Source organism: Somniosus microcephalus, unplaced genomic scaffold (genome assembly GCF_052327205.1).
Source record: "Somniosus microcephalus isolate GS21.2 unplaced genomic scaffold, FLI_Smic_1.0 unresolved_chr1, whole genome shotgun sequence".
Classification (NCBI taxonomy): Eukaryota; Metazoa; Chordata; class Chondrichthyes; order Squaliformes; family Somniosidae; genus Somniosus; species Somniosus microcephalus.
In genome coordinates, this window is record NW_028225179.1 from 171,620,754 (window position 1) to 171,643,800 (window position 23,047).

The window sequence follows — 23,047 nt, forward strand, 5'->3', positions numbered from 1 at the left end:
CCGGAGTTTTCCCGCCGATCATGGTCCGGCTGTCACCCGACACCGTTGGACCCGACTTTTGGCCGGCACAGCTCCCCCTCGACCGAGGTCGAGTGCTCTGCCCTTATCCTCCGGATACTTCTACACCTTCCCCTACTCACAGTCTCTTCGGCCGCCTTGTTTCTTGCTGGTCGGCTCACTCCGCACCGTGGCAGTAGGGTAGTCAGTGCCTGTTGCTGATACAGCTTTTGTTGTTAGTCTTCCTGCTTTCTGTTGTTGCAGCCTCGTGTTTTCTTTTGGTAGCACGACGAGGGCGGTTGTCTCTCTTCGACGCTCTTCGTTGCTTTTGGTAGTCTTGCCGCAGGGTACGATCGGACTCGTCGCCACTGTAAAGTCTGTGGGTTGTGCAGTTAATAAATACACAGACTTCAGAAGTAACAAACAAACAGGTCTTTACTATTCGAAGGACCGGGCGAATCTGCCCCAGCAATCATGCCACAACACTTATATACTGGTGTGGTCACTATCGGTATTACAGTATACAGAAGCCAAACAAATAGTGCCACACCTAAAGTAGTTCCCTTAAAGGTGAACGGTTACATTCAATAGTTCCCTTAAAGATAGACGGGTACATACACTACAAGCGCCACTGCCAACTCCTTGACCTCCCAGGTCTCGGTGACGCTTCACCATCAGACGTGCTTTCCCACATGCTGTCCCTCGCGGACGACAAGCCCCCCGGCACCCTCTTTCGCACGCTTTTCATTCGGCATCCGCCCGCTCATTGTGGAGTCCGGCTCCACGGACCTGAATGACATAGCAGAAAAGGCCGACCGGCTGCTCTCTGCACAGTCCACGCGCGACGTCACGCCCGACCTCGCGGCAACGACCACGCGGTCTCCCCGGCCCACCAGGCCCGCCCGCCCTACCACTCCAGGCCACTGTTACTACCACACCCGTTTTGGCACTAAGGCCCAACGCTGCACGCCACCATGTACCTTCAATTCCCCCCCCGCACCGGCCCCCGCGATGGCCGTGGGGCAAAAGGGGCCTCTACTGTACATCACTGACGACAGAACCAACCGCCGATTTCTGTGCGACACAGGGGCCCAGCACAGCATCACCCCCGCCTCCACCCTCGAAATCCAACGCGGCACACGAGGTATCACGCTGGCCGCCGCCAATGGCTCGGACATCCGCACATATGGCACCCGCATGGTCACGCTCGACCTCGCGGGCCGCCGCTACCGCTGGGAGTTCCTCACCGCCGAGGTCCTCTGCCCACTCATCGGCGCCGACTTCCTACGTGCCGACAGCCTCCTTGTCGACATTCCGAGGCACCGCCTCGTCGACGCCAACACTATGGCCACCATCCCCGGCGCCTTTGCCCCGGACCGTTCGGCCGGCCTGCCAACCTACTGCCTCGCCAGGGCCGTGGACGACTACTCGGCACTCTTAGCCGAGTTTCCCGCCCTCACCAACCCGACCTTTTCGGCCAAAGCCGCCAAACACGGGGTGGAGCACTATATCCCCACCACCGGCCCTCCAGTTTCTGCCCACGCCCGCAGGCTCAACCAGGCCAAGCTGGAAATCGCGTGGGCCGAGTTCACCACCATGGAACAACTCGGCATCATCCGCCGCTCCAGCAGCCCCTGGGCCTCGCCCCTCCACATCGCCCCTAAGCCCGGCGGAGGCTGGCGCCCTTGTGGGGACTACCACCACCTTAACGACGCCACCACCCCCGACCGATACCCGGTGCCTCACATCCAGGACTTCTTGGCCCGACTGGCTGGACGAACCGTCTTTTCCAAAGTCGACCTGGTGCGCGGTTACCACCAAGTCCCCGTACACCCCGCGGACATCCCCAAAACGGCCGTCATCACCCCATTCGGCCTGTTCGAGTTCCTGAGGATGCCCTTCGGCCTCAAGAATGCAGCCCAGGCTTTCCAGCGCCTTATGGACTCGGTCCTGCGGGACCTGAACTTCCTATTCGTCTATCTAGACGACATTCTCGTGGCCAGCTCCTCCAAACAGGAACACCTCGAACACCTTCGCGTCCTGTTCGGGCGCCTAGCCCAACACGGGCTCATCCTCAGCCCGGCGAAGTGCCAATTCGGCCTAACCGAGATCGATTTTCTCGGTCACATCACCCCTGCTGGGGCCGTCCCCCTGCCCAACAAGGTGCAGGCCGTCCAGCAGTTCCCCCGCCCCACAACCATCAAGGGCCTCCAGGAGTTCCTCGGGATGGTGAACTTCTACAACAGGTTCATCCCCAGAGCCGCAGCCCTCATGAAGCCCCTATACGACTCCCTCCGAGGCAAATCTGGCAAGATGGCCGTAGCCTGGACCACTGACACGTCAGCCGCCTTCGATGCCACCAAAAACGCGCTCGCCGACGCCACTCTGCTCGCGCACCCGAGGGCCGATGCCCGGGTCGCGCTCACCACCGACGCCTCCGACCACGCGGTCGGGGCCGTGTTCGAGCAGTGGGTTAATGGCGCGTGGCAGCCACTCGCCTTCTACAGCCGCCAACTGCGCCCCCCGGAGGTCAAATACTCCACTTTCGACCGCGAGCTTCTCGCGCTCCACCTGTCGGTCCGCCATTTCAGGTTCCTCCTGGAAGGCCACCCCTTCACCGCGTACGTGGACCACAAGCCACTCACATACGCGATGGCCAAGCACACCGAACCCTGGTCCGCTCGGCAGCAACGCCAGCTCGCGGCTGTGTCCGAGTTTACCACGGACATCCAGCACGTCTCCAGTAGAGACAACGTTGTCGCCGACTGCCTTTCCCGTCCCGCCATCTGCGCGAATCACCTCACGGTCGACTACGCGCAACTAGCAGTGGCCCAGCTCATGGACCCAGACCTCCTCTCGGCGGCTACCAGCCTGCCAGGGCTACGCCTAGCCAAGGTCGCGCACGGGCCCGAAGCCACGGCAGTTACTTGCGACATCACACTCAGCCAACCCAGGCCGGTCGTCCCTGAAACCTGGCGCCGCCGCGTCTTCGACGCGCTCCACGGGCTCTCCCACCCGGGTTCCCGCGCGTCTGTCAAACTCCTCTCCCAGCGTTTCGTCTGGCGCGGCCTCAGCAGAGATGTTCGGACTTGGGCCACCTCCTGCCTCGCCTGCCAACGGGCTAAGGTACAACGGCATACAAAAGCACCCCTGGGAGACTTCGAGGTACCCAGCCGCCGCTTCGACCACGTACACGTCGACATCGTCGGGCCCCTGCCGCCATCGCAAGGCCAGACTTATCTCCTCACGATGGTCGACCGCTACACGCGCTGGTCTGAGGCAGTGCCGCTGACCTCCACCACCACAGCCGACATCGCCAGTGCGTTCGTTAACACCTGGGTAGCGAGGTTCGGCGTACCGGCCGACATAACCTCCGACAGAGGCGCCCAGTTCACCTTCGAACTCTGGACGGCCACAGCACGCAACCTCGGTGTGACGCTCCACCGAACCACGGTGTACCACCCGCAGGCCAACGGGCTTTGTGAACGCTTCCACCGGTCACTCAAGGCCTCACTCCGCACCAGCCTGCAGGACAGTACCTGGACTGACCACCTACCGTGGGTACTACTAGGCCTACGCACCGCGGTCAAAGAAGACCTCCAGTCCTCGGCAGCGGAGTTAGTCTACGGACAACCGCTGCGCATCCCAGGCGAATTCCTTCTGGAGGCCACCATGCCTTGGTCGGCCGACCAGCAGCGGCTCAAATTTTTCTCTTCCGCTCAGCAGTTCGCCCCACTTCCGGTCAACTGACACGGCGAACTCGCACCTCACGTTCCGCCAAATTTACAGCAGGCGCGCTTCGTCTTCGTGTGACACGACGCGCACCGCAGACCCCTGCGACCCCCGTACGATGGACCGTACGAAGTACTACAAACCGGGGACAAGTTCTCCAAGCTGCGACTCGGCGACAGGGTCGAGACAGTCTCCATCGACCGGCTCAAACCAGCACATACAGAACCAGGGGAACAGGTCCCCGTGGCCCGGCCTCCAACTAGAGGCCATCCCGCCAGCAAGCCAGCACAGCCGGCGGTGAACCGCCAGGCCCCGCCAACTAGACCAGCGATCATGCAGAGCCGCTGCGGCAGAACCATCAGACCACCGTCACGACTCGTCCACTCCTCCTAAGCGGATTCTGGGGGGAGCTCTGTGGCGACACGCCACCACTGGACACAATCCACTCACGGCGGTACGGACAGTTTAAGCAGATGCCCCCAACCGGGGGCCCTTTCCTCCAGCAACTTGTTTCCCACAGGGACAGGCTGCCGGGAGCACTTCCTGTCTGGGGAGTATTTAAGTCAGGCGCGGGCTCTTCCAGTTCCTGTTTTGCCATGAGGCTGAAATAAAAAGCTGTTCTGTTTACTAGCTCTGGTCTCGACTCCCACGTTTGCCGCGGTATCTCAACACTTCCATCCAATCCTGTGGCATTGCCCTCACAATCTTCTCATACATGATTCCTGTTGCTTTTCCTTCTACCTCCTGATCCTCCTCCCACACCATGTCCCTCACTATCGCTTCCGGCAACCAACCTGGAATCACCTCGTATAATACATCTTTCACCGATATAATCCCAGCTTTTATAAAAGCTTGATTAAATAAAACCTCTCCTTCGATGTTGACCCACCTGTTCAAAAATAAGGGCTGTTCTAAAAATTCCTCAGCCACCTTGGGCATAAACTGCACACTTTTTAAAAATTGGGCCCAAGTCTCTACAACCCCCGAATAAAATCTAGGGAGAAGTTTAATCGATTTCAAAAACCTATTATTGTATTCCATATACAATATCCCCTGCCCTCCTATCCCACTTAGTTTTAAAAAATGCTGAAAACAACTCTTCCAAAAACTTGCATTTGACTTCTGAAGAAATCTCTTCACCCATTTGATTCTAAAGGATTTTTTCTTCAAATCAATATCTGGGAAGTTGAGTCCTCCCTGATTTCTCCGTCCAATGATGGTATTGTAAGCCACCAAGGCTGGTTTCCCTTCCCATAAAAACCTCACACAAGCCTCTCGGATGGACTTTTCTGCCCACTCAGGAATATCCTCCACCATCAATAAGTACCATAGCTTAGATAGCAGGAGAGCAGACACCACTGTCACTCTTCCTTGCACTTTCAACCACCTTCTTTCCCATCTTCCCAAAGTCTTTTTAATTTTCATAACCTTCGGTTCCCAATTTAATCGATCCACTTCTTCCCTGTCTTTCTTGCACCCCATATGCACCCCCAGAACTTCCAAAACCTCCACCACCTTAAAGGGACATTCCCCCAACCATTCCCCCCTACCCCTCCCTGCAACCAGGCATTGGGACTTACTATAATTCACTCTGGCACCTGAAGCTCTACAATATTCCTCCACTACCTCCATAGCTTTCCTCACTGACTTCCCATTTCTCAATGTTAAGGTTGTGTCATCTGCATATTGGTGTATCACTGACACCAGCCCAGAACTGGGTACCACAATCCCAACTACACCTTGTTTCTTTCGCATCATGTAACCTAATGGTTCTGCTACCAATGTGTACAGCAGTGGGGACAGGGGACAACCCTGTCTCACTGATCTCTGTATCGGAAAATATTTAGATAATATGTTTGAAATAAAAATCCTTATCCACTGAATGAAATTTTCCTTGAAAACAAATGCTTCCAAAACCTTCAATAAAAACTCATGAGAGACCCTATCAAAGGCTTTCTCTTGATCTATCTTTAATACATATAAGCCTCCCTCCCACTCTCTTCCATGAGCTCTATTGCATCTCGGATTGAGACCACAGAGTCTGCGATGTCCCGGCCTATGACTCCATAGGACTGAGAGGGCCAAACTATCTCCGGTAACACCTCCTTCAAACGATTTGCCATAACCCTCGCCAAGATCTTATAATCCACATTTAATAGTGTGATGAGCCTCCAATTCTTCAGATCCCGTCTATCCCCTTTATTTTTATAAGCTAAGCTTATGATACCTCTCCTCATAGATGGGGCCAGGCTTCCCTCAATTTTAATTTCCTTAAAAACTCCTAAGAGCAATGGAATTAAAATCTCGCAAAATTCCTTATAAAATTCTGCACTTAGTCCATCGGACCCTGGGCTTTCTGCCCCCCCCCCCCCCCCCCGCTTCATTCCACTTATTGCTATTTTTATTTCCGCTAATCCTACTTCTTTATCACACATGCTTCTCTCATCCTCCTTTAAACCCTCTTCAATAAAAGCAGTAACCTTCTCCATCTCCAAATTGGAAATGTCTTCTTTTGTATATAACTCTTGATAAAAGCTGCTAGCTGCCTCTAAAATCTCCCCACTTTCATGAATGATCTTCTCCCCAACCTTCAGCTCTTCAATTAACGATCTCTGTCGCAGCTTTTCTTGCTCTAGAAAATATCTAGTGCATCTTTCGCCCTCCAATGCATCTCTAGCCTTTGCACGGAGAATGGCCCCCTTCCATTTTTCAGCTTGCAATAATTCCCACTCTTCCTTTAGCACCCGGAACTTAGTCTCAGCTCCCTTATCCCCTCCGCCAACTGCTTTACAGACATCCGTAAAGCTTTTGTTTATATTCTCTTCTCGATGCCGGTTAGCTGCCGCCCTCTTTTTCCCATAACATACCGAAAAAACTTTTACCTCATATTTGAAATTGTCCCACCAAACTCTTCTTTCTTTCAAGAACAAAAGTTCCTTCAGAGCATTCTTTATTATATTTATAATCCCTTCTTTATAAGCACTTTCCTTCAGGTATTGATTGTTTAAAATCCACACCCCTGAACCGATCTTAACTCTGCTGTTCCTAATTCTAAGAACCAAAGCCGAGTGATCACTAAAAAATACTTTTTTATAATAAATCTCCACCACCTCCGAACTTAACCCATCCCGCATTAACACAAACTCTATTCGGCTCTGTTTTAAAACATCACCCACCCAACTTGCTCTGGAGAACTCCCTTTTTATGGGGTTCCGGTCCCTCCATAAGTCTCTCAAATTTAAATTTGCCATCATTTTTATAATCATCCCTCTGGAGTTATCCTCTTTAAAGGTCATCTGGGCTGAAATGTCCATCCAAGATAAAAATACATTAATATCCCCCACTATACAAGGATTTTCCACCTCTGCTACTTCAGTGAATAACCCCCGAAAAAACTCGCGACGCTTGCAATGGTCGTTCGGTGCATAGATATTAAAAAGATCGCAATTAAATCCATCCAATTTTACCCTTAGCCGTAAAAACCTCCCCTCAGTGTCCTTGTCCACCAAGGCAACGTTCTCTTCTATGGACGGACTCACCAAAACAGCCACCCCTCTACGGTTATTGTTTGCACAACTTGCAAACACCTCTCCCTTCCAAACCTTCTGAGCTCTTTCTAGAATATCCTCATCCCAAAAGGTTTCTTGCAGACACAAGTCTGTGCCTTTAAAACCCTGCAACAACTGCTGCAATTTCTTCTCACCCCTCAGTCCGTTCACATTGATCGAGACCAATGTAATCACGGCTCCAAAGAAGGGAAGTATGCCCAATAATCTCCCCATCATTTAATCTCTGGCTCTTCCCTCCTCTCATGCTCCTTCTCAACTTTTCGGGCAGCTGTTGCTTTTCCTGCAGCCTCCGGCTCTTTTTCCCCTCCTGTTTGACCCCTCCCTGCTGTTTCAGCCTCTTCCTTGCCTTAAGTTTGGGCCCGGGAGCTGCCCTTCCTCCCTCCTTCTGCCCTCACTAACCTTTCCCTTTCCACATGATGCCACCCCACCCCCGACTTCCATGTCTCTGTCCCCCTCTACTTCCTCACACTCAAGCTCTTCTGCAACCCCCTGTGCCTGCTCCCCGTCAGATACATAATCCTGCTCCCCGTCAGATACTTCATCTCCCATAGAGAGTCTTCCTGCTATCGCAGTTTCTCCCACTGTGCCGCCCCCTTCGACCACATCTCTACCTCTGACCCTTGCACCCTGTTCCCTCTCTCCATGGGACAATGGTGCACCTAAATTGTTCCCTTCTGACATCTCTATCTCGCCGATCCCATTCTGCTGTCCCTTTAAGGCTCCTGCCTCTTGCACCCTCTCCCCGCCCTGCCCCCTCCCGCTCACCAAAATATCCGACTCCCCGCCTCTCCCTGGACCACTTACTTCCACCACACACCCCGCTCCTGCCTCCTCTCCCCCCGCAGACACCAGACTCCCCAGGGGGAGCCGAACTGCACTAAGGCTCGAGTCTGCACTCGACCCTTGCTGCCCGCTGCTGTCTTTATTCTCCTCCATAGCACTCGCTGTGTTTTCCGCCATCTCCATCTCGATCTCTGCTCCGCCAACCTCTACCTCTTCCTGTGCTCCTTTTTCCTTCATTTTACCGGCTGTGTCCTCCGACTGCACCGCACCTCCGGTTGTTCCACACTCCTCTCCTGCTCCTTCTCCCATCTCCTCATCACTCATTTCGCTCCCTTCTGCCACACACTCACAGCGGGTGGGGCCTTTACGACACACCCTGATGTAAGAAAAAGGAGACTTACCATCAAGTAACTTTAAAGTAAGCTTTAAGTAACTTATAAACACACTATATACACAAGAGAGGTCTTTACCATGCCTCTGGTAGAAGCCTCTTACAATACTGAACAGACCAGTATTTATACCAGTCCAACAGGAAGTGACATATGACAGGAAGTGAGGTAGGTACACAGTTCATAGTTCATAGTTCACAGGAAGTGATGTCATAACTTCCCGGAAGTTATCATTTTTATCACATTCTTCCCTCCTGCAGGATTAGGAGGCTGTGGTCTACCTTTTGGTCTGCAGCCGCCGAACAAGGAAGAGTCGCACCCGTTTGGATTCCCGTCATAGAGGGTCGCTGGTCCGCTTACATGCGGTTGGCCATTGGTCAGAGTCTGTGTGGCCTGGATTGCCCTGTGAAGGGTCGGGGAGATCATGGCTTCGAGTATGAGCCCCAATAGGTTCAAAGTCGGACTGCCTCTGTTCAGAGGGAGGTGCAGAGCTGGTCTGTGGCAGATCAGTACTTTCATGCGCGGTACTGGGAGGGTCGCAACCTTGAGCACGGGGTTCTACCGGCACCAAGCTAGTTGGTGTCCGATCAGGATCCTGGAGAGGGGTACCCGATAGGTCCCAAGAGTTTCCTGGTGAAATGCCATCACCCGATGTCCCACTAGGTCCTGGTGGGCAGGGAGCCAGATCCCGTAATGATACGGTAGATTCTCGGCCGTCGGAATATCGTATGTTTGCATAGGTGGGGTTGGCATCGGTTAGTTCAACCTCGTCTACAAGAGGGTCATTTTTAGACGTCCGAACGTATCTTCGGAGTAATACAGGTCCAGGAGTAGTTAGCCATGACGGGAGTGATGTCCCATGAGATGAGCGACGCTGGAATCCAAAGAACCGCTCATGAGGTGTAGTATTTGTGGCTGTAGAAAGCAGGGACCGTATAGAGTGCAATGCATCCGGAAGCACTGTTTCCCATTGCTGGTCTGGTAGGCCCCGAGATCTTAAAGCGAGACGTACGGAATTCCAGATGATACCGTTATACCTCTCTACCTGCCCATTTCCGATGGGATGGTATGGTGTTGTTTTGCTTGTAGCAATTCCCCGTTCTGAGAGGTAGTCCTTGAGTTCCCTTGACATAAAGGATGGACCCCGATCTGAGTGAATATAAGCCGGCATGCCACAGAGAGAAAATACCTGCTCAAGGCAGCAGATTACTGTGGACGCCAGCATATTGGAGCAGGGGAAGGCAAACGGAAAACGTGAATATTCGTCGATCATGGTGAGTAAATATGTGTTCCGAGTTGAAGAGGGCACTGGGCCCTTAAAGTCGATGCTAAGTCGTTGCATCGGTTGGGTTGCATGTATGAGTATACCATCTGAGGGGCGGAAGAACTGAGGTTTTAATTCCGCACAAAGCCGGCATTCTGAGCATATTTTCTTTACATCTCCAGTGGAAAAAGGGAGATTCCGTGATCGTACGAAATGTAGCATGCGCGTAACGCCAGGATGACACAAACCATTGTGGACATCCATGAGAGTGGAGGATGACATAGTGGAGCAGAATGCCCGTGTGAGGGTGTCCGGGGCCACATTCTCCTTGCCAGGCCGATAGAGAATGGTATAACCAAAAGAGGCCAGTTCCATCCTCCAAAGTTGTATTTTATTATTCTTAATTTTGGTTCGTTTTCGATTATCGAGCATGAAGGCGACTGATCGTTGGTCCGTGATCAATGTAAAGTGCTGGCGAGCTAGAAAATGGTTCCACTTCCGTACTGCCTCTATGATGGCTGTGGCTTCTTTCTCAACCAGAGGATAATGTAGCTCGGCACCTTGTAAGGTCCTGGACATAAATGCTACAGGACGACCTTCCTGATTAAAGCGCCGCAATTTCGTTATTATCGGTTGGCATTGAGGCGGAATACTGGCAAATAATGAGGGTTCATCAAGTGAAGCTGCTGATAATGCACAAAATGTTAATTTAGACGGTATATTAGAAATAGTAAGTCCAGGTTTGGATCCACCAAACTCAATGGTGAGTTTCTTATGCTGTTTTTGGAAGTCCAGCCCTAAGAGGAGATCACTACATAAGTCCTTGAGCACCGAAAGTCGGGTGGAGGGATACATACGACCATGAAGTGTCATATCAACAACACAAAAGCCGGAGATTCTGGTATTAAGTGATGACTGGGCCATCACAATTGCCTGGTCCGATGGGAAGACATGTAGTTTCAATTTCGCAACAATCTGTTCCTTAATGAAACTATCAGTACTTCCTGAGTCAATTAAGGCATCTAAGGTATGCCCTTTAATTGAAATTTTTGTGGCTGCATGAGACAGGTTCTGTGGGCAAGCAGCTGTAATTGGTGTCGTTGCACAGAGAGTGGCTAAAACTCTCGGTGTGCTTCTTCGGGAGAGAGCTCGAGAGGAAGCTTGATAGGTCCTAGCTGGAGCATCTTGATAGGCCCTAATTGGGGCAGTTCGGTAGGCCTTAGCTGGATTGGCCCTCGTAGAGGCCCTTGATAGGCAAACTTTAGCAAAGTGTCCTTTTTTCCCGCAATAACTGCAGATTGCATTGCGAGCAGGGCAGGTTTTCCTAGGGTGAAAAGCATCTCCACAAAAGAAGCATTCCTTCCTAGATTGCCAAGAGGCTGCTAAAGTGGGGTCGTCCTCCTCTTCTTCATCAGAATTATCAGAATTAGATTCCCCCATGATAGGGTTCACCTGAGACCGCTTGAATTGTCTGGTTGCAGCTACAGCAGCAGATCGAGATCTGGGCAGCTGATAGAGGTCTGCATTTCTCTTTGCCAAATCCAGTGAACAAGCTAGGTCAAAAGCTTTTTGTAGCTCAAGTGTTTTACTTTCTAGTAGACGCTGGCGTATAAATGGAGAGGCAATCCCGCAGATGAAAGCATCACGAATCATTTCTTGGCGGTACAGCTCAGCTGAGGCTGCCTGAAAGTTACAATCTACACTGAGCCTGCGAAGTTCTTGCAGGAATTCGTCAATTGATTCCCCTGGCCCTTGTCGGGCTGTGGCCAGTAGATGTCTAGCATAGACCTCATTTGGGGTCTTCGCATACAGTTTCTTAAGTGCCCGAATCACCTCTTCGTAATTATCCCATTCATCAACATATTCGAACACTTTTGGGGTCACATAATTGACAAGTATCTTCAATTTAGCAGGAGCATCCGCTTTACATTCATCCAGAAAATTCTCAAAAGTACGATACCAATGCTTCCATACCCTGCCAGCTGCTGGTGTATTCGGGTCCAAGTCCAGACGAATAGGTCTAAGGATTTTCTCCATGATGGGTGGTTCCCTGGATCCTTAACTTCCGAGTTTGTCTGAAGGTCTAGTATTTGTCAGTGTAAATATTAAGTTACTTAAATTGATGTAAGAAAAAGGAGACTTACCATCAAGTAACTTTAAAGTAAGCTTTAAGTAACTTATAAACACACTATATACACAAGAGAGGTCTTTACCATGCCTCTGGTAGAAGCCTCTTACAATACTGAACAGACCAGTATTTATACCAGTCCAACAGGAAGTGACATATGACAGGAAGTAAGGTAGGTACACAGTTCATAGTTCATAGTTCATAGTTCACAGGAAGTGATGGCATAACTTCCCGGAAGTTATCATTTTTATCACACACCCCACAGCTCTCCGCCTTGCAGCTCCGCGCGATATGTCCCGACTCACCGCAATTGTAACAATACAAATCAGGACAGTTTCTTACGAGATGGTCATGTCCCAGACAATAGTAACACACCTTTACTTGGTTATCGTGCAGCACACGAAAGTACTGCACTCCTTCCAGTGTCTCGAACTTCATACTGTAAGGCAAAGACCTCACCCCCTCTGGAAACCGCACCTTTACATACCGGGTTCCGTCTGCTACCCGTGTTCCCGGATAGTACCTCCTCTTTATTTCGGAACAGATTTTAATGTCCCACAACTCCAACTTTTTGCTCAGCACTTCGTCCTCGATGTACACAGGCAAGTTCAAAAATGAAACCACCACCTCCTTTGAATATAGCAGAGTCACCTCCAAAAATTTCTCCCCAACTTTCAGACTGAGCAGCAGTTTTTCCACCTCCTCACGGCCACTGACCGTCACCTCAAATCCCACATTTGGTTTTGGTCGGCAGGCAAAACAGCTTCCCTCACCACAGTCCTCATGAACCGCCTGGATTATATCCCAGGCTCGAATCTTCTTATCTTCACATTGCACCACCACCGTATTTTCTTTACCAAACCTCCTGAGGTCCCGGCCCAAATCTTTGGACCTTTTTTTCCCCCTTCCCACCAGTTTTTTCCCGAATAAAATTCCTCTCGGGAATATTGTCCTCTGAGGGGCCCGGCCCTCCAGACCCCTCAGCAGCCATCTGGCTGTTTTTTGTGGGCCAAAAAGGCCCTAAAACCTGAAAACAACACCCCAAAACCCACCACCAACTTTTTACAAAACTTCCTCCAACACCCAGCTGCAATTAGGCAACCAGTCACACCTGGCTCACTCCTAGCCCCTCCCACCTAGAGAGTGCTACCCACTGAGCCCCAGCTGACCCAAGGGAGAGAATACAAGAAAAGATTAGTGGGTAATGTAAAAGGGAACCCAAAAATCTTTTATAAACATATGAAAAGTAAAAGGATAGTTAAAGGAATGGTGGGGCCGATTAGGGACCAAATAGGAGCTCATCATACGGAGGCAGAGGGCGTGGCTGAGGTACTGAATGAGTACTTAGCATCTGTCTTCACAAAAGAAGAGGATGAAGTTAATGTCGCAGTAGAGGAGGGGGGAGTAGAGAAATTGGATAAAAATGGATAGAAAGGAGGTGCTAAATAGGTTGTCATCACTCAAAGTTAACAAGTCACCCAGTCCAGGTGGATGCATCCTAGATTGCAGAGGGAAGCTAGGGTGGAGATAGCAGAAGCTCCGACCACAATCTTTCAATCTCCCTCAGATATATGGGAGTGGTGCCAGATGACTGGAGGATTGCAAATGTTACACCCTGTTTAAAAAAGGGAAGAGGGATAAACCTGGTAACTACAGGCCAATCAGTCTAATGTCAGTGGTGTAGGTGGGCATCCTTTACCTGGTTTACGGTAACTTACCTGGTCAGGCAGCCTTTGCCACTGCACTGTGGCCAATTCCAATCAGCGGTTTCGAATCGCTATAACCGCCCCCCTCCAGTTCTGACTGGAGGAACTTATAATTAATGATATATTAAAAACGGACAAATGGTCTGGATGCAAGAAAGTGAATTTTTATTAAAACTAAAGAAACTACACCACACCATCAAAGTAATCACGGTAAAATTGCTTAACAGGGGAAGGCAGACGGCAAAAATGAGGGATAAATGGCTACAATGTTAACCTTACAATCTTAGCAACATTTCCCTTAAATTACCACCCCTTTACTTCTCACTAGATTGTCTTGCTAGTGGGTCAAAGCCTTGCTCACCTGCAGTCCAAAGAGTAAAAGAGACAAAAAAGGGGGCAGAGGACTTCCTGGGCTTAATCTTTATACCCTGGGAGTCCCTGCTGTTTTCACACCGAAAAGGTCCGTGCGCAATTTCGCGCTGAAAAGTCCGAATACACAAGAGAAGGGCTGTTAACTTCCTCCATTCATACATAGAGACATCACGTAGTAGAGTCAATTTCAGTGAATGGATGTGTGTAAACAACCCATTGTGCTTGCTGTCCGATGATTGGTTGATTCAAACAGGCTACTCCCCAGTGTAAACAAGCAGCTTGTAGGTTACCGGACCCGCCCAATACCACAGGGTGACTGACAGCTCGGGCTCCATTCAAACTTACTACAGGGCAGCGCTGAGATTTTCATATGCTAACAGCCTGTCTGTCCTTTTCTGCTGCCTTTTAAATTCTGTTTCCATGAGGTCTGTTCAGCCATTTTTATGCTCTGGGCAATTTAAACAGTCCAAAACTCAAGAGTACATCTTTTAATAAAATGTACAATCTTAAAGTGTGCAATTTTCACAAAGTTCTTTGATTCCAGTGTCCAAGTGCTGCCTAGCTTACAAGCTTTTTAACGCAGCCTTTTGCGGTTCTGGGTATGTTTTAAAACATTGTCCAACCCAGAGACAATTTAAATAACACAAGTCTTCGTCCACGATGTGGATTAATATTTCCCAATCTTCGGGGGCTGAGGGGATTTTGCGACCCCTACAGTGGTGGGTGAATGACTAGAGACCATTGTCAAGGACAAAATTAATTCTCACTTGGAGAAGCATGGGTTAATAAGGGGCAGCCAGGATGGATTTGTTAAAGGTACAGCGTGTCTGATTAACCTGATTGAGTTCTCTGAAGTGACAGAGGGTTGATGAAGGTAGTGCATCAGATGTTGTATATATGGACTTTCAAAAGGCATTTGATAAAATACCACAGAAGAGACTTACTCTGAAAATAGAAGCAGAGGGAATTAAAGGGCTGATGGTAATTTGGGTATGTAATTGGCTAAGGGAGAGGAGGCAGTGAGCAGTGCTGAGGGATGTTTTTCTGACTGGAGGGAAGTATGCAGTGGGCTCCCCCAGGGGTCGGGATTAGGACCATTGCTTTTCTTGTTATATATAACTGACCTGGACTTGGGTATAGGTGAACAATTTCAAAGTTTACGGATGATACTATTTACTATGTTGCCAAGTTTTGTGAGTGTAGTAGTAGCAGACTTCAGAAGGACAGAGACAGACTGTGAAATGAGCAGACACAAGGCAGATGACATTAAATGAGGATAAGTGTGAAGTGATGCACTTTGGGAGAAACAACAGGGAGAGGCCGTATAATCTAAATGGGACTATTTTGAGGGGGTGCAAGAGCAGAGGGACCTGGGGGTCCATATTCACAAGTCTTTGAAAGTGCCACGGCAAGTTGGTGAGGCAGTTCAGAAAGCGTATGGGATACTTGGCTTTGTCAATAGGGCCATTGAATACAAAAACAAGGAAGTTACACTAAACCTTTACAAATCACTAGTTAGGAACATAGGACAGGAGGAGGCCATTCAGCCCCTCGAGCCTGTTCCGCCATTCAATGAGATCATTGCTGATCTGTGACCTAACTCCATACACCCGCCTTTGGCCCATATCCCTTAATACCTTTGGTTGACAAAACCTATCAATCTCAGATTTAAAATTAACAATTGATCGAGCATCAATTGCTGTTTGCGGAAGAGAGTTCCAAACTTCTACCACCCTTTGTGTGTAGAAGTGTTTCCTAATTTCACTCCTGAAAGGTCTGGCTCTAATTTTTAGACTCTGCCCCCAGTCCTAGAATCCCCAACCAGCGGAAATAGTTTCTCTCTATCTACCCTATCTGTTCCCCTTAATATCCTGAAAACTTCGATCAGATGACCTCTTAATCTTCTAAATTCCAGGGATTACAACCCTAATTTGTGTAATCCCTCCTCGTAACTTAACCCTTGAAGTCCAGGTATCATTCTGGTAAACCTACGCTGCACTCCCTCCAAGGCCAATATATCCTTCCTAAGGTGTGGTGCCCAGAACTGCTCACAGTGCTCCAGGTGTGGTCTAACCAGGGTTTTGTACAGCTGCAGTGTTTTGGCCTCAGCTGGAGTCTTGTGTACAGTTCTGGGCACCACACTTTAGGAAGGATGTCAAGGCCTTGGAGAGGGTGCAGAGGAGGTTGACCAGGATGGTACCAGGGATGAGGGACTTCAGTTATGTGGAGAGATTGGAGAAGCTGGGATTGTTCCCCTTAGAGCAGAGAAGGTTAAGAGGAGACCTAATAGAGATGTTCAAAATGATGAGGGGATTTGATCGAGCAAGTAGGGAGAAACTGTTCACTTTGGCAAGTGGGTCGGTAACCAAAGGTCACAGATTTAAAATAGTTGCTAAAAGAACTAGAGGGGAAATGAGGAGAATTGTTTTCATACAGAGGGTTGTTAAGATCTGGAACGCACCATCTGAAAGGATGCTGGAATCAGGTTCCACAGGAACTTTCAAACAGTAATTGGACGAGTCCTTGAAAGGAAGGATATTAACTCAGTTAATACAGAATCTATATGGGTGGAGCTAAGAAATAGCGAGGGGCGAAAAACATTAATAGGAGTGGTATATAGGCCTCCAAATAGTAAAATAGAGGTTAGGGAGGGCATCACGAGGGAAATTAGAGAAGCGTGCAATAAGAGCACAGCTGTCATCATAGGTGACTTTAACTTACATATAGATTGGACTAGCCTAATCAGTAAAAATAATGAGGAGGAGGAATTCCTTGAGTGTTTGAGGGATGGTTATCTGGATCAATATGTCGAGGAACCAACTCGGGAACAGGCTATATTGGACTGGGTACTGTGCAATGAGAAGGGACTAATCAGTAATCTTGTTGTACGGGGACCCTTGGGTCAGAGCGATCATAACATGATCGATTTCTCACTCGAAATGGAGAGCGAAGAAATTGACTCAGAGACTAAGGTCCTGAATTTAAACAAGGGGAATTATGATGCCATGAGACGGGAACTGAGTAGGTCTGATTGGACAACGTTCCTGGGAGGACTGGAGGTAGATAAACAATGGCAAACATTTAAAGATAGAATGACAAAATTGCAAAAATTGTTTATACCAATCTGGCATAAAAGGAAATCTAAAAAGGTGACTCAACCGTGGATAACAGGGGAAATTAGAGACAGCATAAAATCCAAAGATAGGGCGTATAAAATAGCCAAAAAAAGCGCCAGAGCGGAAGATTGGGAACAGTTTAAGATAGAGCAAAGGAGGGCAAAGGGCATAATCAAGAGGGGCAAAATAGCTTACGAAAACAAGCTGGCGGAAAATATAAAAACTAACTCCAAAAGCTTTTATAAGTATATCAAAAGGAAAAGACTGGTGAAAACCAAAGTTGGTCCATTGCAGTCAGATACGGGGGAATATATAATGGGAAATAAGGAAATGGCAGATCAACTAAATGCATACTTTGGGTCAGTCTTTACGAAGGAAGACACAAAAAACCTCCCTGGGATATCGGGAAAAATAGGGACATTGGCAAAGGAGGAACTGACGCAAATCAATATCTCTAAGGATATGGTGTTAAGGAAGCTAAAGGGATTGAAGGTGGACAAATCCCCAGGGCCTGATAACATGCATCCTAGGGTACTGAAGGAGGTGGCCCTAGAGATAGCGGATGCACTAAGGATGATTTTTCAGAATTCATTAGACTCGGGAACAGTGCCGATGGATTGGAGGGTAGCTAACGTTACCCCACTATTCAAAAAGGGGGGTAGGGAAAAAGCAGGTAATTACAGACCTGTAAGCCTTACATCAGTTGTGGGCAAAATGCTGGAGTCCATCATTAAGGATGAAATAGCGGAGCACTTAGCAAATGGGGACAGGATAGGACAGAGTCAACATGGATTTACAAAGGGTAAATCGTGCTTGACTAATCTATTGGAATTTTTTGAGGGAGTAACTGGTAGAATAGATGGGGGAGAGCCAGTAGATGTGGTGTACCTGGACTTCCAAAAGGCCTTCGATAAGGTCCCACATAAAAGATTAGCATGGAAAATTGAGGCTCATGGGATAAAGGGGAAAGTTTTGGCGTGGATAGGGAACTGGCTGTCAGATAGAAAACAGAGAGTTGGAATAAACGGCTCATTTTCTGAATGGCAGGCAGTAACAAGTGGGGTACCACAGGGATCTGTCCTGGGCCCCCAGCTGTTCACAATTTACATTAATGACCTGGATCAGGGAGTCGGATGCAGCATTTCCAAATTTGCAGACGACACTAAACTAGGAGGGGGGGTGGGCTCAGAGGAAGAGACCAGGAAGCTCCAGAGCGATTTGGACAGACTGGGCGATTGGGCGGATAAATGGCAGATGCACTATAATGTGGACAAGTGCGAAGTTATCCACCTTGGGTGCAGGAACGGGAGGGCAAATTATTATTTAAATGGCAATAGATTGGGAGAGGGGGAAGTACAGAGAGACCTGGGTGTTCTTGTACACCAGTCACTGAAGGCGAGCATGCAGGTGCAACAGGCGATCAAGAAGGCAAACGGTATGCTGGCCTTCATAGCAAAAGGGTTAGAATACAGGAACAGGGATACCTTGCTGCAGCTGTACAGGGCACTGGTGAGACCACACCTCGAGTACTGTGTACAGTTTTGGTCGCCTCATCTGAGGAAGGATGTTCTTGCCATGGAGGGGGTGCAGCGGCGATTCACCAGGCTGATACCAGGAATGGCGGGAATGACCTATGAGGAGAGACTATGTAGTTTAGGGATGTACACACTGGAGTTTAGAAGATTGAGAGGGGACCTCATAGAAGTGTATAAAATTCTGACAGGTCTAGACAGACTGGATGCAGAAGGAATGTTTCCCTTGGCGGGTGAGAACAGAACTAGAGGACATAATTTAAGGATAAGGGCTAAACCATTTAGGACAGAGATGAGGGGGAATTTCTTCACTCAGAGAGTGGTGAACCTGTGGAACTCATTGCCACAGAGGGCAGTGTATGCCAGCTCATTAAATATATTTAAGAGGGAATTAGATATATTTCTACGGGCAAAAGGGGTTAAGGGTTACGGAGAGAAGGCGGGGACGGGATACTGAATTAAAGGATCAGCCATGATCTCATTAAATGGCGGAGCAGGCACGAAGGGCCGAATGGCCTACTCCTGCTCCTATCTTCTATGTATCTATGTATCTATGACTAGTTTGCAGAGTTCTGGGGATAAAGCTGGGGTGTGGGACTAAATTGGACAGCTCTTTCAAAGACACAATGGACCGAATCACCTCCTTCTGTGCTGTTAGATTCTATGATCAGTGTGAAGTCGCTGGTGTCTCTTCAACTCCCCGGAGCTTTTAAAGCTCTTCCCACACTCAGAACATTTAAAGGGTCTCTCGTTAGTGTGAACTCGCTGGTGCCCCTTCAGCTCCCCGCAGCTTTTAAAGCTCTTCCCACAGTCAGAACATTTAAAGGGCCTCTCGTCAGTGTGAACTCGCTGATGTGTCAGCAGGTTGGATGACTGAGTGAATCCCTTCCCACACACAGAGCAGGTGAATGGTCTCTCCCCAGTGTGAACTCGCTGATGTACCAGCAGGGTGGTTGACTGAGTGAATCCCTTCCCACACATGGAGCAGGTAAACGGCCTCTCCCCAGTGTGTAGGTGTTGGTGTTTCTTGAGCTCCTCGGAGCTTTTAAAACTCTTCCCACACTCAGAACATTGAAAGAGTCTCTCCCCAGTGTGAACACGCTGGTGTCCCTTCAGCTTCCCAGAGCTTTTAAAGCTCATCCCACAGTCAGAACATTTAAAGGGCCTCTCATCAGTGTGAACTCGCTCGTGTTCCAGCAGGCTGGATGACTGAGTGAATCCCTTCCCACACACGGAGCAGGTGAACGGTCTCTCCCCAGTGTGAACTCGCTGATGTATCATCAGGTGGAATGACTGAATGAATCCCTTCCCACACGCGGAGCAGGTGAATGGCCTCTCCCCAGTGTGTAGGTGTTGGTGTCTCTTCAAACCCCCGGAGCTTTTAAAGCTCATCCCACAGTCAGAACATTTAAAGGGTCTCTCGTCAGTGTGAACTCGCTGATGTACCAGCAGGTGGGATGAATCAGTGAATCCCTTTCCACACACGGAGCAGGTGAACGGCATCTCCCCAGTGTGTAGCAGCCAGTGTCCCTTCAGCTCCTGGGGGCTTTTAAAGCTCTTCCCACAGTCAGAACATTTAAAGGGTCTCTCGTCAGTGTGAATAAGTTGGTGTCGCTTTAGTTCCCTGGGGCCTTTAAAGCTCTTCCCACAGTTAGGACACTGAAATGGTCTCCCATCAGTGTGAACTCCCTGGTGTCCCTTCAGATACCGAGCGCTTTTAAAGCTCTTCCCACAGTCAGAACATTGAAATGGTCTCTCATCAGTGTGGACAAGTTGGTGTTGCTTTAGTTCCACGGGGCTTTTAAAGCTCTTCCCACAGTCAGAACATTGAAATGGTCTCTCATCAGTGTGGACAAGTTGGTGTAGCTTTAGTACCTTGGGGCTTTTAAAGCTCTTCCCACAGTCAAAACATTGAAATGGTCTCTCATCAGTGTGAACTCCCTGGTGTCCCTTCAGATACCGAGCGCTTTTAAAGCTCTTCCCACAGTCAGAACATTGAAATGGTCTCTCATCAGTGTGGACAAGTTGGTGTAGCTTTAGTTCCTTGGGGCTTTTAAAGCTCTTCCCACAGTCAGAACATTGAAATGGTCTCTCCTCAGTGTGAACTCGCTGGTGTGTTTGCAGGTGGGATGAACAAACAAATCCCTTTCCACACACAGAGCAGGTGAACAGACTGTCCCTGGTGTGACTGCGCCGTTGAACTTCCAATGCAGACAGGGAACTGAAGCCCTTCCCGCCGTCCCCACCTTTACCCGGTTTCTCCCTGGTGTGACGGTGCACGTGTCTCACCAGGTCAGGCGATCGGCTGAATCCGCGTCCACACACTGAACACGTGTGCGGTTTGTCTGCGTTGCGATCCCTGCTCTCTCCTTCCATGTGCAAAGGCCGATGATATTCAGGTCCTGATGAATCCAGCGACTCTGTCAGATCTTGACGTGATGTTTGGTCTGAGCTTCCGGCCCGTGGCTGCTCCACTTCTATAACCCTGTAAATTGAGATCAGAAAAGGATCAGAGGCAAACTGTTGTTTAATTTTCCCCTTTCCGAACCTAGGGGCAGTGAAGCCGATTTTCAGGCCCCAGCTGCTGCACAAGTTGGTTGAAAGGATCAGCAGTAATGGCGGCTGTAATACCCACAAGGCCCCGGCTTTGGCCTCAGCTGGAGTCCTGTGTACAGTTCTGGGCACCACACTTTAGGAAGGATGTCAAGGCCTTGGAGAGGGTGCAGAGGAGGTTGACCAGGATGGTACCAGGGATGAGGGACTTCAGTTATGTGGAGAGACTGGAGAAGCTGGGATTGTTCCCCTTAGAGCAGAGAAGGTTAAGAGGAGACCAAATAGAGGTGTTCAAAATGATGAGGGATTTTGATCGAGCAAGTAGAGAGAAACTGTTCACTTTGGCAAGTGGGTCGGTAACTAAAGGTCACAGATTTAAATTTAAAATAGTTACTAAAAGAACTAGAGGTGAAATGAGGAGAATTGTTTTCATACAGAGGGTTGTTCAGATCTGGAACGCACCATCTGAAAGGATGCTGGAATCAGGTTCCACAGGAACTTTCAAACAGTAATTGGACGAGTCCTTGAAGAGGACTAGTTTGCAGAGTTCTGGGGATAAAGCTGGGGTGTGGGACTAAATTGGACAGCTCTTTCAAAGGCACGATGGGCACAGACACGATGGGCCGAATCACCTCCTTCTGTGCTGTTAGATTCTATGATCAGTGTGAAGTCGCTGGTGTCTCTTCAACTCCCCAGAGCTTTTAAAGCTCTTCCCACACTCAGAACATTTAAAGGGTCTCTCGTTAGTGTGAACTCGTTGGTGCCCCTTCAGCTCCCCGCAGCTTTTAAAGCTCTTCCCACAGTCAGAACATTTAAAGGGCCTCTCGTCAGTGTGAACTCGCTGATGTGGCAGCAGGTTGGATGGCTGAGTGAATCCCTTACCACACAAGGAGCAGGTGAACGGCCACTCCCCAGTGTGAACTCGCTGATGTACCAGCAGGTAGGATGACTGATTGAATCCCTTCCCACACACGGAGCAGGTGAACAGTCACTCCCCAGTGTGAACTCGCTGATGTACCAGCAGGTAGGATGACTGATTGAATCCCTTACCACACACGGAGCAGGTGAACGGCCACTCCCCAGTGTGTAGGTGTTGGTGTCTCTTGAGCTCCCGGGAGCTTTTAAAACTCTTCCCACAGTCAGACCATTTAAAGGGCCTCTCGTCAGTGTGAACTCGCTGATGTCCCTTCAGCTCCCTGAAGCTTATAAAGCTCTTCCCACAGTCAGAACATTTAAAGGGCCTCTCGTCAGTGTGAACTCGCTGGTGTACCAGCAGGTAGGAGGGCCGACGAATCCCTTCCCACACATGGAGCAGGTGAACAGCCTCTCCCCAGTGTGTAGGTATTGGTGTCTCTTCAGATCCCCGGAGCTTTTAAAGCTCTTCCCACAGTCAGAACATTTAAAGGGCCTCTCGTCAGTGTGAACTCGCTGATGTGTCAGCAGGTTGGATAACCGAGTGAATCCCTTCCCACACACGGAGCAGGTGAACGGCCTCTCCCCAGTGTGAACTCGCTGGTGTCTCTTCAGCTCCCTGGAGCTTTTAAAGCTCTGCCCACAGTCAGAACATTTAAAGGGCCTCGCGTCAGTGTGAACTCGCTGATGTGTCAGCAGGTGGGATGACCGAGTGAATCCCTTCCCACACACAGAGCAGGTGAACAGTCTCTCCCCAGTGTGAACTCGTTGATGTGCCAGCAGGTTGGATGACACAGTGAATCTCTTCCCACACACGGAGCAGGTGAACGGCCTCTCCCCAGTGTGTAGGTGTTGGTGTTTCTTGAGCGCCCCGGAGCTTTTAAAACTATTCCCACACTCAGAACATTGCATGAGTCTCTCCCCAGTGTGAAGTCGCTGGTGTCCCTTCAGCTCCCCGGACCTTTTAAAGCTCTTCCCACAGTCAGAACATTTA

The 23,047-nt window shown here is 49.5% G+C and overlaps 1 protein-coding gene and 1 pseudogene across 2 annotated transcripts in view; one reads left to right on the forward strand and one right to left on the reverse strand.

Annotated features, from left to right (window-relative positions):
• The window catches only part of LOC147096564 (uncharacterized), a 131,963-nt gene that overhangs the window by 50,329 nt on the left and 58,587 nt on the right, over positions 1-23,047 (reverse strand). The gene's annotated exons all lie outside the window — the stretch shown is intronic.
• The window catches only part of LOC147096565 (uncharacterized), a 43,888-nt pseudogene that overhangs the window by 8,406 nt on the left and 12,435 nt on the right, over positions 1-23,047 (forward strand). The window lies entirely within an intron of this gene.